The sequence below is a fragment of the Corvus cornix genome, chromosome 5 (genome assembly GCF_000738735.6).
Source record: "Corvus cornix cornix isolate S_Up_H32 chromosome 5, ASM73873v5, whole genome shotgun sequence".
NCBI classification, from domain to species: domain Eukaryota; kingdom Metazoa; phylum Chordata; class Aves; order Passeriformes; family Corvidae; genus Corvus; species Corvus cornix.
Genome location: NC_046335.1, coordinates 27,862,424 through 27,879,943, shown reverse-complemented (window position 1 = coordinate 27,879,943; position 17,520 = coordinate 27,862,424).

The following is a 17,520-nucleotide window of genomic DNA, read 5'->3' as shown; positions in this document are numbered from 1 at the left end:
TATACTGTGTTGAGGGCACAAGAAAATCTTGATTAAAAAATTATGTGTCATGAAATACAACTATACCATTTCAGACAGACATTTAAAGTAATGAAAGACCAAAAGTTTGCTCAACTTAGTCTGCTGACAATTTTCTTCTTACTTATTATCAATTAATTTTTGAACCCCCTTTTTCATTCTTATTCTTTCATTTGTGCATTTCTTTTAACTCTGCAAAATGCTCTTCTGTTGTTGGTGATGTTTCTACAAATAATATTTAATGACCTAAGCTCCTTAGAGTCAGCAAACAGTAACCACAGGCTGAGACCAAAGAAAGACAAGGCTCCAGAGTCCGAAAGCAAGAGCTGTTTATACCCAGGTGCTTGTGGGGGTGTGTGTCTGTGTGTGTGTGTAAATAAACACAGTAAGGCATACTTCATTTGTGGAATCCTATTCTTCCATTGAGAGGAAGTCATCAACAAAAAAAGTGTAATTATCAGACTGGCCTAGCTTCTCTTTTTTTCAACTGTATTGTGTATCTGCACCTGAGTGAACCCTTATCTCACCTCATCGAGGACACCTAAGCTGAGTATCAGTTTAACGTCAATAACACAAATTGTTACTGCAATTAGTTCTACACTAATTTGGCAGTGATGTCTGTCCTGTATATATTTTTACTAATAGAAGTAGTACATCCATATCATTTGTAGAATATAAACAGGTTAAGGAGGAGGAAGCTTTGCAAACTACTTCAACTTTATGAAACAAAAAGATAATTTCCCTAAGTACAAATTGCTTGTTAGCTCTATTCTTTCACAATCAACCTCTGCTAAAGAAGCATTCATTTTTAGCATTCACCTCTGCACTTCAGCATTACAGGAAGTACACTACCATTGAACAGTAATGCTGCTAACTCCTTCCACTTCAATAAAAGTAAAATGCAAAGGGTTGCTTATTATTTCAGCGTAGACTCATCACTTGATCTGGTCACTTCCTCACTGGACTATACCACTTCTACAGGGAGAAATGAGTGTTTGTGAAGGAGTTGCACAGTTATTTGTAACTGCTTTACAATACAGTACATGGTAATAAATGTCTCTTAATGAAGTTACTGATTCAAACAGATAATTAAAACATATGTCTATCTGACTCCGGTTTCTGCCAGTTTTATGTGGCCACTATACTGCCAGCATCTTTGTTATGTTTAGATAAAGAAACTCTTTGTGGCACTAACAATGAACAATCTATGTTGTTTTAACAATACTTAAGGCAATTGCTGAAATAAACATTTGGTCCAAGCTGGAGAATTACAATACTCTTGTAATTCTGGTGAGGTGCATATACTCTACAGTGGTTTATTTTCCTAGGAAAGCATTATTTCATTGACTTTCTGCTGGTGTTAAGACTTAAAGTCTTAGCTTAGGCATCATGCAATGCCAGGTATTCTCTTCAAGAGAGAAAATTAATTAGAGAGCAAAGGAAGCCAGCATGCTTATCATTTGATCAGGTCATTGACATAAGTGCTTCGCACCTTTTTAAAGCCAAAAGCTGTCTTGTACACCTGCTCAGAGGTCTCATCAATTTTATTTGAGCAAGGTAGTTTTTTTAAGCTTGTCCAAGGAAAAAGGTGGCAATTTTGACGGAGAGGGAAAAAGAAAGATGTGTTGCAAGCTCTTTATCTTGATCTCATTGTTTGTTTCTGCACTGATGTATGTAACAAAACAAAGAGGATTTAATCACGGCAAACAGAGGACTATTGGCACCCAGAGGGATCTCATTTTCTCTCTTACTAGTCTATTTCGTTTCAGGTTGCAACATCTTTTCAGCCTATCCATGAGGCCGAGTTTCTTACCTGGGGCTTAAACTTGTGAGGCGTGAAGCTCTTTTGTTTTGACAGGTGCTCTTTGCTACACATCAGCCTGGCATTGGTGGCACTAATACACAGAACAAACTCAGATATGCTAATGACTGCCGTTATCAAAATTCTATCTGTAATGAGTTTTATTAGTTTACTTCAGTTTTAATTCTTAGCATAAAGTGGTAAAAACAAATTGTGCTGATACAAGAATGAGAAAGATGGTTGTTCATTATGCCTTGTATGGATTTCTCTGGTTTCTATAAAATCTCTGGAGTAATAGAAATATCATATACTAGTAAGAATCAGACCATAACCTCTGTCATAGGATAGCTGCATGCAAGGTGTTTCAAATGTAAAGAAAATGTGCAGAGGGAACTTAAAATAGTCCTATTACTGTAAGGGTTTCAAACTCTTCCAGAAAAAAAATTGGTTTTTGCTGACCAGCTGCCCTGAGCCTTACATATTATTTGCACATTTTGACCCCTAACTGGTGGAGTAGAAGGTGATAATATAATATTAATATAATACCAGCAATAAATAATAACACATCTTTAAGAAGAAAAGGTGGACGCTAAGGCCTTAAAGTTGTGAACCAATATCCTTGCATTGCCTTGCCTTGCATTACCTTCCCATGCCCCCCTCCCTTACAATGCCTTCCTTTCCCAGAATCCTTCATCACTTATATATTCCTAGATATATCTTAGGTACAATTTGATGATTAAATTCTAAATATTTATTTTAATTTTGTCAATTATATTATGTGGAAGTGATGTACACATTGTTCTTTTGTGGTTTAGAAGGAGGTTTTAGATCTCACACTGCGGGGGTAAAAAGCCTGAAGAAGCAAGGAATATAGGGTATGGACAAAATGTAGGAAAAAAGAAAAGAGAACTCTCTAGGTAGAGGATAGCAATTAAATTCAAGGTACAATATAGCAAAATTATTGCTAAACACTAATTCAGTTACAATTTTTTTGATTGCTCTAGTGATTTCAATCCAGTTTTAGAAGAATGACTATCCCAGTGGTTTGGTAGGGGTTTTTTCTATGCTTTTCTTTGTACTTTGAAATAAAAATACAGCTGTGGAACCTTGTAAAAACAAGAAAGCATCACTTCTCTGGAAGCTATTCAGATCTTAGTGTATCTGAACTGTCTATAAGAGGTCAAAAATTTGATAACTTGGATCTGATGTCATCAAAGGTTTTTATTTTTCTCACCTCTAATTTTATCCTATTAGTAAACTTTGGGAAAAGGTGACATTTCATTGTCCCACTACAACACTGGCTAGAAAGGTGTGTCTTGTCATCCCCATTTCAAATAACTATGAAAGATTATGTCATAGAATCTTTAAGGATGGAAACGTCCCCCAAGATCATCAAGTCCAACCATTAATACTGCCAAGTGTACCACTAAAACAAGTCCTTTAGTGACACATCTACATGTTTTTTGAACACTTCCAGGGATAGTAACTCCACCACTCCCCTGGGTAGCCTATTACAATGCTTGACCATGCTTTCAGTGAAGAATTTTTTCCAAATATTCAATTTGTGTATACTTAAGATATTTATCAGATATACAATACGTGTTTCATAATCTTGCCCCTTTTAATGAACTGGCTTGCCTACTATGATTAAAGCAATCAGAGAAAATCTAAGTAAACCTAAAACCAGCGTGAAGTACTGCTTATCAAAAACAGTAGGGTTTCAGGCCTCAACTTTTTTTCTTGGAAAAGAAAAGTGATTTTTTTTTTTATCTGTCTGTGAAACACAAGTTTGTTAAACTCTCATGGGTTTTTTGTTTGTTTATTTGTTTTGGTGGTTTTTCGTTTGTGGTTTGGCTTTTTTTTTTTTTTGTTGGAAGGGTACTCTTGACACTTGAAAACAAAATTCTGCATAAACAACTGTTTGGATGCCAAATATTTGATCACTTTTATTTACAGCTTCCAAGAGCTACATTCATACAGACTCCTACAAGGGAGAAGGGGCCTTTATTAAGACTTTGAAATCTGGAAGGGAAATTTTGCCCAGGACCACCAGCACAGTACTTGCCTATGGCTGAACTCCTAGGAGATATTTTAACTTAGTGCTGGCAGGTGCTCCTCTTTCAAGGTTTCATCCTGATGCCCCATGTTTACTTACATTAGGTACTTTGGAAGGATGAAGAGTGGAGCAAATGCTGATGAGATTTGACCTGTGATTCCAGAGTTCTGGATGTTGGTGATGTGCTTTTTAAAATAGGCATCAGTTTCTCTCAGTGAATTGGGCAGGAAGGAGAGAGGAAAGCCTTGCAACATTACCCCAGTTCTGTTATTTTCAGGCAGCTCTGTTTAAAGTCACAAGGTTTTGTAACCTTGTATGGGCAGATGGACCTAAAATCTTGCAATCCAGATTAAAATTTACATCAAAATACAAGCAAGGAGCAGCACTAGTAAATGTGACAATTCACTAAAATTAGAGAGAAACTGAGCTTACTAGGCTTGTTGGTAAATGTCTGGAGTACAGGGAAATGTGCCTCAAAGTGTGTCTATGTAAAGCCTGGAATCAAAGCCTCAATGGCTTTCAGGTACAACTTGCACTACTGTTGGTGAGCCTTTCATGACTGTTAGATTGGTCTCCAAATCAGGTTTTGGACAGGGCTACAGAGATTAAAAATAATTGAAAAATAGTCCACTGTTCACCAATAAATGTTTTCTTTGTTTGCCTGTTTGTTGGTTAGCTGATTTTTTACACTGAAGCTCTTGGATGCAAGTGCTTTCAGCTTGGGGGATGATTGAGGGCACAGCTGGTTTCTTTGTCAGGCCTGAAGATCAGGGTCAGAAGAAGTGGAGTTTTATTCCAGAATGTGGAATGTTTTTCTTTTTCTTTTTCTCTTCTAATCAACTCTAAAACATAAACATAAGGACAAAAAAAAAATGTATCAGACAGAAGCTTGTGGAAAAGAGTTTTTCCATAGGTACTATACCAACCAGCTTCCAGCCTCTCAATGAGGTCCGGGGGGGAGGGTGGGGGGCTTGAAGTTCTGTCTACAATATTCAATCAAAAGGTTTTGCCCTTGATAGGGAGGATAACTAGGATGAGGTTCTACATCCATCATGTGGAAGAAATTAGAGTGTCTATATGTATCATTTCTTCAGGAGTAAAAAAAACCCCTATTGTCTTAATAAACCTTGCCCTTGTTCTTTTGTCCTGTTGTTTTCTGGATTTGTCATTGAGACCTTGCTTTTGCACTTCCTGCACGTTACTGCCTCTCTGTTCCATCTTAACTCAGTCTAACACAGCAAAGTCTCTTCACAGCAAGGTTGACCTAGTTGTTTCACAACCCTTCCAGATTTTTTAGTATGCAACACGATACTCAGTTTGGCTTGTCTAGTTGTAATTATTTGCTACTTTGATGGAATGCTGTATTAATCCCATATTCTCCTTGCAAAAATGCAAATAATGTGTGAATCTATCAATGCATAATTTCCGGAACGTAAACATATAGATAATCACATCAGATTGCAAAACCCACCTTGTTTTCAAGTCTAAGATGCATTTCCCTACTTTCCCTTTTCTACTTTTATTCTCGGGACTGCAGGCACAAGACCTACAACTATAAGCTCTAGTTGCTCTAAGCAGTGGAGTCACTACCTGATAGCAGTTTGCTTGCAAATTGCGGCAGGTGGAATGAGAAGCTTGGAGCTGATGAGGCATTCTGCTGAGGGAAGACATAGAGTCTTTCCCCGTCTTCCTGAAGACAGATGAATTTCCAAGATTTTCATAAATAGGGACAGATAAAAAAAAAAGCATTACATTTAGGATATTTGTTCTTTTTCCAGAACTTTATATCTCCTCCCTTGTATTAAGTAAAAACCAATCCTATTTTAAAAAAGGAGGACAAAACTTTTGCTACAATGAAAGTTGATTGCATCATTGATTTGGCGCTTGAAGGGTTAAATTGTAAACCAGAGAGCTCACTTTTCAGAGAGATTCTAGGACTTTAGGTAACAATGGAGTTTGAATTTACTGCTGGGATAGGAAGTTGAACAGCAAGGTTCAGCTTTTCTGAGGGAATCTAAGAGTAAGCCAAGAGGCCAGAAGGTTAAAGGGCAGTGCTCAGGCTTCCCATCAGTTCCAGAGACTCCAAACATTCAGGCATTCAGTGGCTGGATTCCCTCATGACACTCAGATGAATGGCCAGTAGGAACGAAGAACTAAAACTGGTCCTGCTTTCAACTCTGTAACTTGTACCCTCCCTTATTAATTTAAATGGAGTTAATAATCAAAGAATAATTCTGCTAAAAGTGATAGGCAAGAAAAAATAAAAACATATTTTCTCAAATGACTTTGACCATTATTCCCTTTATGTTGAACTGCAAGCAGAAATGCAGATAAACCCAGTGCATGTACAGAGAGCTCTGACTCCATTGTCTTTGGCCATGAATGTGTGCAGTAAGGTGTATTTTGCACTAAATATAGCAGTTTAGAGGATGTAGCTTATTAGAGTTTCTCAGAACATGTAGTTTAGAGGGTTTCCTGAAGCTCAGAGAACAAGGTTTAGGGAGTTATAGCAGTAAGACTAGAGGTTAGGAAAGAAGAGCTGTTGTAGCTCATCATTGTGCAGTAGAAAGACTGATTAATATTATAACATTTATTAATGACTCCAAGCAGCTAGGAACTATCCTGTGTGCTGCTTTTGGCTAGGATGAGAAATGTATTCTGAGTTCTTTTTCTGGTTGATTACAAAGACCATGCACAATTTTTTATTTCCCTTTTCGCTGTAGATAACAAAAAGGTGAGAACATCTTTGTTCATAATTCCATTTGCTTATCCAGCTGTTAAATTTTTGCCCCAGTTCTTTAATTTTTGACAACATTACATTACATTTAGGCTGTTTCTTTGATGAATAAAATAGCACCATACTGTAATTTTTCCTCCTGGAATCCTGATGGTCTCTACACTACTTTGCTTTCAGTCCCCCTGTGTTTATTTTCAATTATTATGCTCCTTGTATTATACATTCTGAGTGATTTTGTGTGTTTTGAGCAATGGCTTCTATAATTTCTGATTTCACAGAATCATAGCGTGGTTGGGGCTGAAAGGGAGCTCCAGAGGTCATCTAGTCCAATCCTCCTGCTAGAGCAGATTGACACAGAACAGGTTGCACAGAACCACATCCAGGCAGATTTTGAGTATCTCCAGAGAAGAGGACTCCACTGCCTCTCTGGACAATCTGTTCCAGTGCTCTGTCACCCTCTGTGTTAAGAAGTTTTTCCTCATGTTCAGACAGAACTTCCTGTGTTTCAGTTGGTGCCTATTGTGCCTTGTTCTGTTGCTGGGCACCACTGAAAAGGGTCTGCCCCCATTCTTTTGACTCCTGCTTTTAAAATATTCCTATGCATTGATAAGATCTGTTATCAGCATTTTCTGCCTCAGGCTGAACAGGCCCAGCCCCCTCAGCCTTTCCTCACAACAAAGATGCTCTAGTCCCCTAATAGGTTTTGTAGCCTCTGCTGGACTATCTCCAGTAGCTCCACGTATTTCTTGATCTGGGCAGCCAGAACTGGACACAGCACTCCAGATGTGGCCTCACCAGGGCTGAAGAGAAGGGGAGAATCACCTCCCTTTCTGTTTTAGTAGAGAAGTTTTTCTACCCAGTTTCACATGGGCACTAGCATGCTTCTAGAAAATTGTATGCAATCCTTCTTACAACAGCATTTTCATCAGAATTTTTAGTGCAGAGCAGTTCATTACCCCCTGCATGTTTTCATGGCCTGGTTTCTTTACATTGAGACGTATGCACAGCTCCTGACCTAACCCCACCAGAAAATCAAAATTGGAGCCCTGCTTTTCTTCTATTTATTCAGCCCTCTAAAAGTTCACCTTGCAACCAATGAACAACTGATAACCTAGGTGTTTTAATCATACCTAGAGGGGCTTCTATGACAGAGTTCGACTGTCTTGCAAACAGCTTACTGAAATCCTTGTAAAAATAGATTTTTGACAGCTTCTGGTTGTATTTGCAGAAGACAAAAGATCTATTCATAATCTCATATGCTCTGGCATATGAGAAACACAAGTTTGACAGCAGATATTAGTAACAAGGGATTTTTTAGTTCATTGGGTTTTTTTGGCAGGAAGTAATGGGGGAGACATAAAAAAAAAAAAAATCTGTAAACACCAGATCTATATAATGAATTTTTTAAACCAAAGCACATGAAATTTAGCTCCCTGGGTGCTGAAGCAATATGTATAAGACTAGTTACTATGATTCACAAAGAGCCATCTTGCTGCTTAAGTACACTTTCAGCTTCAGCAGCTGTTTTGATTCATAATCTGTTCTGTAGCAAGGTTTATTTTAAAATACCAAGCAGGAGACAGGGCATTCAAACATCAATTACTTAACCAAGAGGATTCAAACCTGAAGTGCTTAAAACTGAAATGAAACACATGGCAAATATTTTGCTTCCTGTCACACAAGGGATTTGATCCTGCAAGCTGTGTGAGTGCAAAGCTCCACTTCGTCTGCAGTTAACAGGTGAAATTCTGGCATTGTTTTCATCAACTGAAATCTTTATTCACCCTTCACAGGACCAATTCAACCACAAGGATGTTCTCAGAGCAGGGTAGGGTAAGGTCTCAGAGCCTTTAAACTCTTGTCGTTTTAAGTTGGATTCCCTGCAGGCTTGTAAACATAAAATAATTTAATGCTACTCTTTAGAGATGTTGGAAGAATGACAAAGAATGTCGTACCTTCAGCCTCTGGGAAGGAGCATCTGAATATTTGCATTTGGCTCTTGCAGCTGTGAGCTAGTCCACATCAGCCCTTCTCTGACACTGCATTCAGGTCTTCATGAGAGTTAGTGGCAGCCTATATGGGGCAGAATAAAATAAAATTTTAAAATAAATAAATAAAGCCCCCAGCCTATTATATATGGATATATATATTATATCCCTATATCCCCTCAATCCTATTTCCAAATCAATATATACTTATCAGAGAGGAAAATGCTTGCCCAGTATCTCCTAGCCTCTTCCTGTGTTTGGAAAATCCTGATCTGCCAACCTGAGGAAATAAGTCACCAGTGAAGCAGCATGAAGGACCCTTTCACCATGCCTGGGATCACTGGCATGCGAGGATTGCCTGGATAAAAGATTTGCAGGATCACGCTCAGACAACATCTGGAATTGCCAAAGCATTCAGACATAGAGATGGTAAAGAGGAACTTATACGGGGCACTCAAATTATTTTGTTAATAGTGCCATCTCCTGGTAGCAATTTGCTAAGATAATCCTTGTCCCCACAAATTTCTTACACTTTTTATTTTAGTACCACAGCCCTGAAGAGAGGTAAACAAAGTAACTTAGATTGCTCTGTCTGCTGATCTTTGTTTTCTTATTTAATAAGGAATATTCAAATAGGAAACAAGCTTTTATTAAACAGCAATGTCTTTTAGAACAGAACTTTCAGGATATAGGCCCACTGCTTTTGGAAAAGATTGTGTTTTTTCCTGCTCAAGCTGCTTTCATCTATTTCTTTCATAAATATCAAACAATATAAAAGTAAGTTAGATGATGCTGACAGAAAGCAATGAGTCTGCATACCGATGCAGGTCCTAAGACACCACATTTTGGGGAAGCAATAGTGCAATTCAGAGCGGGTTAAGAATATTTGACAAACAAAGGAACTGTACACTGGAAGAGACTGATGGCATGCCTAAGTCAATAAGAAATATGTCTTCAGATTTTGAATGGGACTAGTAATGTTTGAATGCAGTGTCCAGAGCCTTACAACGGCTCACTTTTCAGAACATCTAAGAAATAAAGCATGGTTGAACTAAGAAATATTAAGACATCACAGTGGAATAAATGAAATATACAAGTAATGGATCTAATTGCATGATACTGCTGGGGAAAACAGTTTTTCTGAACTTAGTCAGTAACTTCTTTCACTAATACAGAAGGATTAGTACAGTTGCATTGTGGCTAAGGTACTGTTAATTTGTTTTCTTTAGATCTCTTTCTGTTCTGGTGCTGCCAGACTAGGCTGTTACTGTGACAAAAGATGCTTAACTGAGATGCACCTCAATGCTTTATACGAACAGAAAGAATATATAACAGAAGGGATGGTAGTTTGATCTTCACATGACTTCTGTAAAGATTGATAAAATAAAGTCTGCAAAGTGCTTATATAGTGTAAAGTTCAGAAGCACACAGTAGGTAACCTGTGATATAGTGCCTGTAGACTGGAAAAATTTTTAGTGAAGGTGAATTTGGCTTTTACTGCACTTAGATTTGATACACAAATTTCTGTAGGATGACGGGTAAGCTACCTTTGCAGAAACAGCCTCCTGAATGTATGGGTAACCTCCACTTACAAGCAGGAATGGACATTTATTCTGTGTAAGGACTTCATTGTTGCAGATTCCATTTTGATGTAATATTTGTTTTTCTTCACATTTCTACGCTCAGAAGCCAGCACTAAACTTACTCTACCTGGTACTTGAACAGTGTTATCATACCCCAAAGTTTAATCAGCCAAAACCTCTGGTTTTTTGACTGGATGAAAGCAGTCTTGTATTTTAATTTGCCACCTATTTGTCCATGTTTTTCTATGCTTCCATCCTGTTGCCCTCCTCTCAATCTTCCCAGCCAAAGAGAAGGAGATGCAAAGGTAATCCAGTTCCAAACTGGCCACTTCCAGACAGCAGCTGGTTTACCCTGACAAGTGTAAAGATGCTCCAACAGAAAGGCTTTGCTGGAAGTAGGTCCTATTCAATAAATTCATAAAGGAACCCAAGCATGGCCAGTTTTAAAAGCAGTCCCATGAGAACCATGCTGGAAGATATTCCAGAGGAAGACACTATTTCTATTATCATGTGATGCCTAATGAGCAGACAAGCTGAAATGGTAGTAAAAGAAATAGGGAAAACGTTGCCACAAATAGTGTGTGGATTACAACAGAACAATTTGCAAGTGAATGCAGAGGTGAACTGCACATCTACTGGGAAAGGTCAAATTATGTAAGTGGCAGAATTTTTACTTGGGTAACTCTAATGGTAGACAGATGTGAGCTATACATTAAATTACTCAGTACAGTTGGATATCTAGTTGTGCAAAAAACAGCTGAAGAGAGACTTTCAAAACATACTTAGGGACACATTATAATCAAAATGTAAACTGTCAACATTTTCAATATATATTAGATGCCACATACTGGAAAGTTTGAAAGCAAAACATATATGGGACCGAACAGGAAGAATATCAAGAAGTCAAAAGTAAGCAGGTAAAAGAAGTCTAAGAGCAATAATCAGCTCATATCTACTTGTAGGTAGTTGAATATCCTACCTTTCTTTTTGTGTTCCCAAGTGTATCTCATTATAGTTTAGCTGTGGTTTTTAACTTGCATTTCCAAATATGTGTCTCTATTTAAAAGAAAAATCCCTTTGATCTAGTGATAAAAACATTGTGTTTTCTTTCTCTGAATAGAAATTAACCAGATTAATTTTTACTCATGAATATATTTTTCTTTGCCCAACTTTTCTACGGAACTTTCAGGATCTTATTTATATTCAAATTGTTTAAAGATTTTTTTATGCAAGCTAAGCTTTTTACTTCACAGCCACTCTTTGCCCAACACTAATTATCAGTTAAACTGCTAATCATTTAAATGAATGTATCTTACTACTGTCTTATGGATTAATGCTTTTGAACAGAAAGTGGGACATTCAGCAGTCTTCCTATGCAGCATTATTTTATAAGTTAGTTGGAAGTGGCTGCCTGTAAGTTGCTGGCAGCACTGCTCCATAACCTCTGCTGACTAGAAGCTGCCAGAAGTACTGTAACTTCTAGGTGTTGGCATCTGCTTCATTATTTTAAAAGAATTTATAGCTTTTTTATGCAAATGGAAGGCGGGGGTGGGGGGACGACCTTTTTGTTCTGAAACACAGAGTAATTAGCAGCAGTGGAAACTCCAAAATATTCTGACGTCAAACAGAAGGAGACTTAGTGCCTACCTTAACGTGAATTACTGCGTTTTCGCATTAAAAACGCCCTGGTAGGCTGGCAATTACATACTTCTCTATGCCTAAGGCTTTGTGAAAACAGAGCGATCGCTGGCCGTGAGAGCGGTCTGGGCCCCGCTGCGCCGGGAGCCGCCCGAGGCAGGTGCCGGGGCTGGCCAGGAGGTGGCGAGGCACGCACGGACACGCGCGGCTGCCGCGGCTGCGCCGGCTCCGGGCTCCGGGCTGCGCCGGCTCCGGGCTGCGCCGGCTCCGGGCTGCGCCGGCTCCGGGCTGCGCCGGCTCCGGGCTGCGCCGGCTCCGGGCTGCGCCGGCTCCGGGCTGCGCCGGCTCCGGGCTGCGCCGGCTCCGGGCTGCGCCCGCTCCGGGCTGCGCCCGCTCCGGGCTGCGCCGGCTCCGGGCTGCGCCCGCTCCGGGCTCCGGGCTGCGCCGGCTCCGGGCTGCGCCGGCTCCGGGCTGCGCCGGCTCCGGGCTGCGCCCGCTCCGGGCTCCGGCTGCGCCGGCTCCGGGCTGCGCCCGCTCCGGGCTCCGGGCTGCGCCCGCTCCGGGCTGCGCCGGCTCCGGGCTCCGGGCTGCGGCGGCGAGCGCCGCGCTCCCGGCCGGGACGTCCCGGGGAATTTCCCCGCTCTCGTTTTTTCTCTGAGGATGGCTCCTTATTCAATATTACAGTTTAAAAATAAAGTCTGCAGTGGGTTGGAAATAAGAAGTTGTTAATATGTATCTACTAAAAAGAAAAAAAAAAAAAAAACCACCAAATCCACATCCCAAAACCCCGAAAGTATGAAAAGATATTGATAATGGAGTAAAATCACACAGCCTCTTATTTTACAATTATCATGCAAATCAGACAACATAAGCTAATGGTTACTGGATGGCTCAGAGAATTGGCAATGCCCTGGCATTTTTGTCTTTGATCACTGGTTTGAGTTCAATCTAGTATTGTGATATTACCCACTTGGCTCAAAAGAGGTTGCTTTGGTGGTTTCAGGCAAATGCATGGTTCGTCACATAATAAAATGATGACAGCTACTTGGCAAAGAGATTTGAAAGAGGAGGCTAAGGCTTTGTCTGAACAGTAAAGTTGGGCTACTTATGAGAGTTTAGTTCAAGTGATAATATTGTCTGGATCTACTCGTATACCTATTTTTGTATGAGTAGGGATTTAACCACTACGGTTATAAGATACTTTTGTGCTCATATAAATATGTCTACTTTAGAAGCTGTGCCAATAGAATTTTACTGGTAAAAGCCCCAGCTTAACCATCAAAAGAGTGCAAATATTGAGAGAGGATTAGAGTAATAAATTAATTTCAGCACTCTTAAGGCTATGAATACATGAATAAGTCTGCTTGAAACAAATTAGACCAGGAGTATGTGAACCAAGATTTTAAATATGTGTGATAGGAGAGTTATTAAGCATGCAGAATATTGCAGCATTTATAATACTAGTCCTGCATCCTCTGCAGTACCTTACCTTTTCACTCTGTTGTCTCCTTCCCAGAATTAATATCTTCATATGCTGTCTGCTATAAGAGTGGAAGAGCTGGAAGGCAGTCTCCTTCCTTCTGTCCAAAAGCTGCCTGAGCCTCCTCAAAAGCAAAAACATGTAGCAGATCTACAGTAAATGTGGTAACAGTGGGTCTGTGAGATGCAGAAGGCACTGGGTGGATGCAAGGGCAAAGCCCTGAGGCTTTTAAAGGAAGGGCAGGGAGGGCCCTCTGCCCCAGGAACTGGAGCCTAGCCACAAGATGCTTCCAGGGACAAACAAGGTCAGTTTTGACTGGAAGGCTGGGAAACAAGACACAGAAGAAATTGTATTTCTAGTACAGTCACTGACAACTCTGTCCTCTTGATTGAAAGAGTAAATTATGTTATGTAACCATACTTTTTATTCATATAGCACTGTGAAGGATTTTACTGCTATCACCAATCACTGACAAACAAGTCTCTTTGTGTGTGCATTCATTACTACCTCAAGCTCTACATTTTGCACAGCGATAGGGGATGCATAGGTGAAGTTTAATCTAACATACCATTAAACTATATTGCTTTGTCACAGTACTTTGTTAGTAATGTGCTGAGAGATTTGTGCTAAACAAGGCTGGAAACCCATGGATCTGCCAGGACTAACTAGTGCCTGTCATTAGGACTTCAAGGGCTGTGCCTTTATTGGGCAGTCAGCCTATGGGCACTGTGACCTCTGAGGCAACTGTGGTTGTAGTTACAGGGAGTCTGTGTATTTACAAGTACTTCGAATGTGTGACAAAGATATATTTTTGTAAATGGATTGTAATTCACACTTTATGGACACAGTATACCCTTTGTCTCCCACAGAACATCTCATCTAATGGTCTTTGGATGCATCTAAGTTAACTGGAAAGGTGAGAATATATCACTTAGTATGCCTGCCTTTTATTGGCTTTGGGTTCAAGGTTGCTGCTCTCTGTGCCCAAGTCATTCATTTACTTTCTTTGTCAGTTTGCCATCTACAAATGTAGCTAAATATAGAAACATGAGAAGCTGACTGAGAATATTGTACATTCCTGCATATTTTTGAATATTGCATTTTCCGCGTGTCAGTAATCCACAAGAAGACTAGGATATGTTAGGTTAATATCTGTCTGTGTAGGTACTCTTGTACTGAGACTGATTTTTTATTAATGTGAGCTAGTTTAGAGCAAGCCAGTTCATGCATTCAAACCTATGTTACCCCACCTGTGAAGCTCAAGCAGTTGTATCCTTTCTCACAGGCAAGTGGCTAATAGTCATAAATTGTCAGAATACGTAAAAATATTGTGCATCTCAATTGTTGCAAAAAGGGGAACAGGTATACTGGATACCCGGCAGTTTTGCTTTATGGTCTTCCCAATTTCTATGTGCGCATTCAGCGTCCTAATCCTAAAACTTTCTCTGAATTTCCTGAAATGTTGTGATCTTGAAAAGCAACAGTCTATGGAATTTTTCCTTCCTGTTTTACTGAGCTCTGAGAATGAGAAGGGGTATTTCAGCTTTAAATAAATACTTCCTGATGACTCTTTGCTTTAGTAGGAACTCTTCCAACTTTAATGTTAGCGTATACGCATATACATACATCTGCATTTTTTAGCCAAGAGAGGCTGTTTTCAGACCACAATGAATATGAAGAGGCCATTATCAGAGTCAAAGCAGTTAACCTTAAACTGGCCCATTTTCCAGATGGAACTTGATGTGCAAAACTTCCCATTAGGATAAAGGCGAAGTTAAGTTCAACCCAGGAACATAAAAAGTGCTCCTTATTAAGATCTCCTTATTTCCCTAAGAAAGACTACAGTAATTATGTTTTACTAGTAGGTCTCATTTTGCCTATTAGAGGTTTTCCAGTCTGGAGCTGTGAGCCAAATGCCTGCTCTAACTTTTCATCACTTAGTGCCATGCATATTCTTGATTGTACTTCCTTTTGGCAGATGACACAGTAAAGCCTGTGGATACATACATTTTACGTGAGCATGCGGTTTTTAAATCACCTTAATTATTGTTTTTATTAAGATTCCTATTCATAACACATGTAGGGATCAGCTGTGGTGAGCACAGAGATACGCCATGAGCAAAAGTGGCAAGCTTAGAAACCCCAGCAGTGCCTAATTACTCTCTGAAGACCTTAAATCCTATTTCAGAAGAAATCAGAAAGCCTGAAACACCTAGAAACCCTTAGGGATTCATGCTTGCAAACATAATTCACTTTTGAGAAATACAGTTAAGCACTCGGATGCGTGACTTCTGGCAAACTCAGCTACAGTAGCAGAATGCCCTCAGCCTCCTTCCTGCCCTTTCCCAGACACCAGAGCCAGCAGAATGAAGCATCACAGCTCTAATTCACAATTGGACAAATTAAATTAAACATTAAGATAAAAACTGTGCTTAGATTCTTCTGAGTGTCAACCAGAAGAGTCGAAATATTCTATTTTTGCTCTGTTATAAGGCCAGTAACAAACAGCTGGAGGCTGAGACAGTAACATCTTAAACTGCTGCAGCTGTTTACTTGGTAAATGTGAGCCAGGTCCCTCAAGTCAATTTTTATTTTTTTTAAGAATGTGTCAGTTAAGTTTCCATGTATTAAATTCAGTGACCTAACTGCTCAAATAGCTCATGTTTTATATGCCTAAGTCAACAGAGGAACCAGAACATCTACTTGCTTTTCAAAGGGTAGTTATTAGGACTCTGAAAAAACAGTCCCCATTAAAAGTGTCAGAGGTCATTACCAGTAAGTCACTCTTCATTTTGGAAGTTATACAGAAAACTATTTAAGTTATAGTTGGCAAATGTATCATAAATTTATATTGAAAAATAGTTTGTCTTGATAGAAATACTTCAATAGAATCTGCCAATTTTTGTCAAATTTTGGCAGCACACACATGCTTACAGATTTCGGCATTTGCCTTAAAGGCACATTTTCATCATGCCTGTTTTCCTTGTAGCTCCCCTGGTTGGCACCCTGCCTGGCAGACTTCTGCAGCGTGAGGCCTCAGGTTCTCCAGACTCACAGAAGAGATAGATTCCCTCAGTTTAGGGCCTTAGTGCTTGCATGCCCAAGCAAAACATTTCATTTCATGGAACCTTTCAAAAGAGCAAGTTTTCAGTCTGAAACTGAAGTAGACTTTTATTAAATTCTTATTTGTGAACAGCTGATGTTCAAGCTTGTAGATGTGCTTAGGCAGCAAAATAGTTTATGCTTCTTTTCATGTCTGCTCCCTGTTCTTCACCAAAATAAAGCAATGATCCACCAAGAAGCACAGACAAATATTAGCTCACCTAGCAGACTCCAATTTCAGCACTGACTTGTTCCAGCTGCTAGAAACTAGGTAATCAAAAAACAAGGTGAAATTGCATCCCATTCACATGTCAAATTTGTCACCACTGTAAAGTGCCTGATCTACCAAGACAGTTCCTCTGGTTTATGTTTGATTTGGTTGAGTTCTTTCCCACCTGGCATATGCATGGGAAAACCCCAGGAATATGAGATTTTAGTTCAGATGCCATAGGTCTGGTGAGGCAGAAGGTGGCCAGTGCAGTAGGTGCCTGCTTTCCTTTGTTGAATACATTATGGCCTATTTTTCTAGGGAAAAAAAATTAGTTTCTACATGAAAGTAGCAAGTTTAGCTAAGTTTGGGATGCTACATAACTACAGGTACTAGTCTCTAGAGTATGTGCATGAAGTAGAGCTTTTCCAATATTTTGCTAGACCTAGCTGAATACTACTGCACCATAATCCATAACTACCCAACTGATCTTTTGCCCAGTCTTATGGACTGAAGTAGTATATGAGGGTTAACCTACCTAGTGATTAATTCTTAAAATTTGCCTAGAAGGTTTTTTCCTTTTTCCCCAGTTTGAAAGGATGCCAAGTATCTTTATCAGCTTGTTAACATTTTCCCATCACCTCTACAACTTCAATGTCCAGGATAAATTCAGGACAAATGCAGAACGGTGTTGGTTTACCCAATAATGTAAAACAAACAATCTCTCAAATAAAAAAGACTGTTATTAACACAAAATACAGATAGCTATTGCCTTGACATGAGAACAGGATGTACTGCTTTCTAATCCCTGGGGAGGTGAATCTCTAGGAAGGCTTTTCAGGAGTGAGGTCTAGAGGAGTAAGAAAAGGGAGGATGAAAAACAGGGAAGGTAGAATATCCAACTGGTTT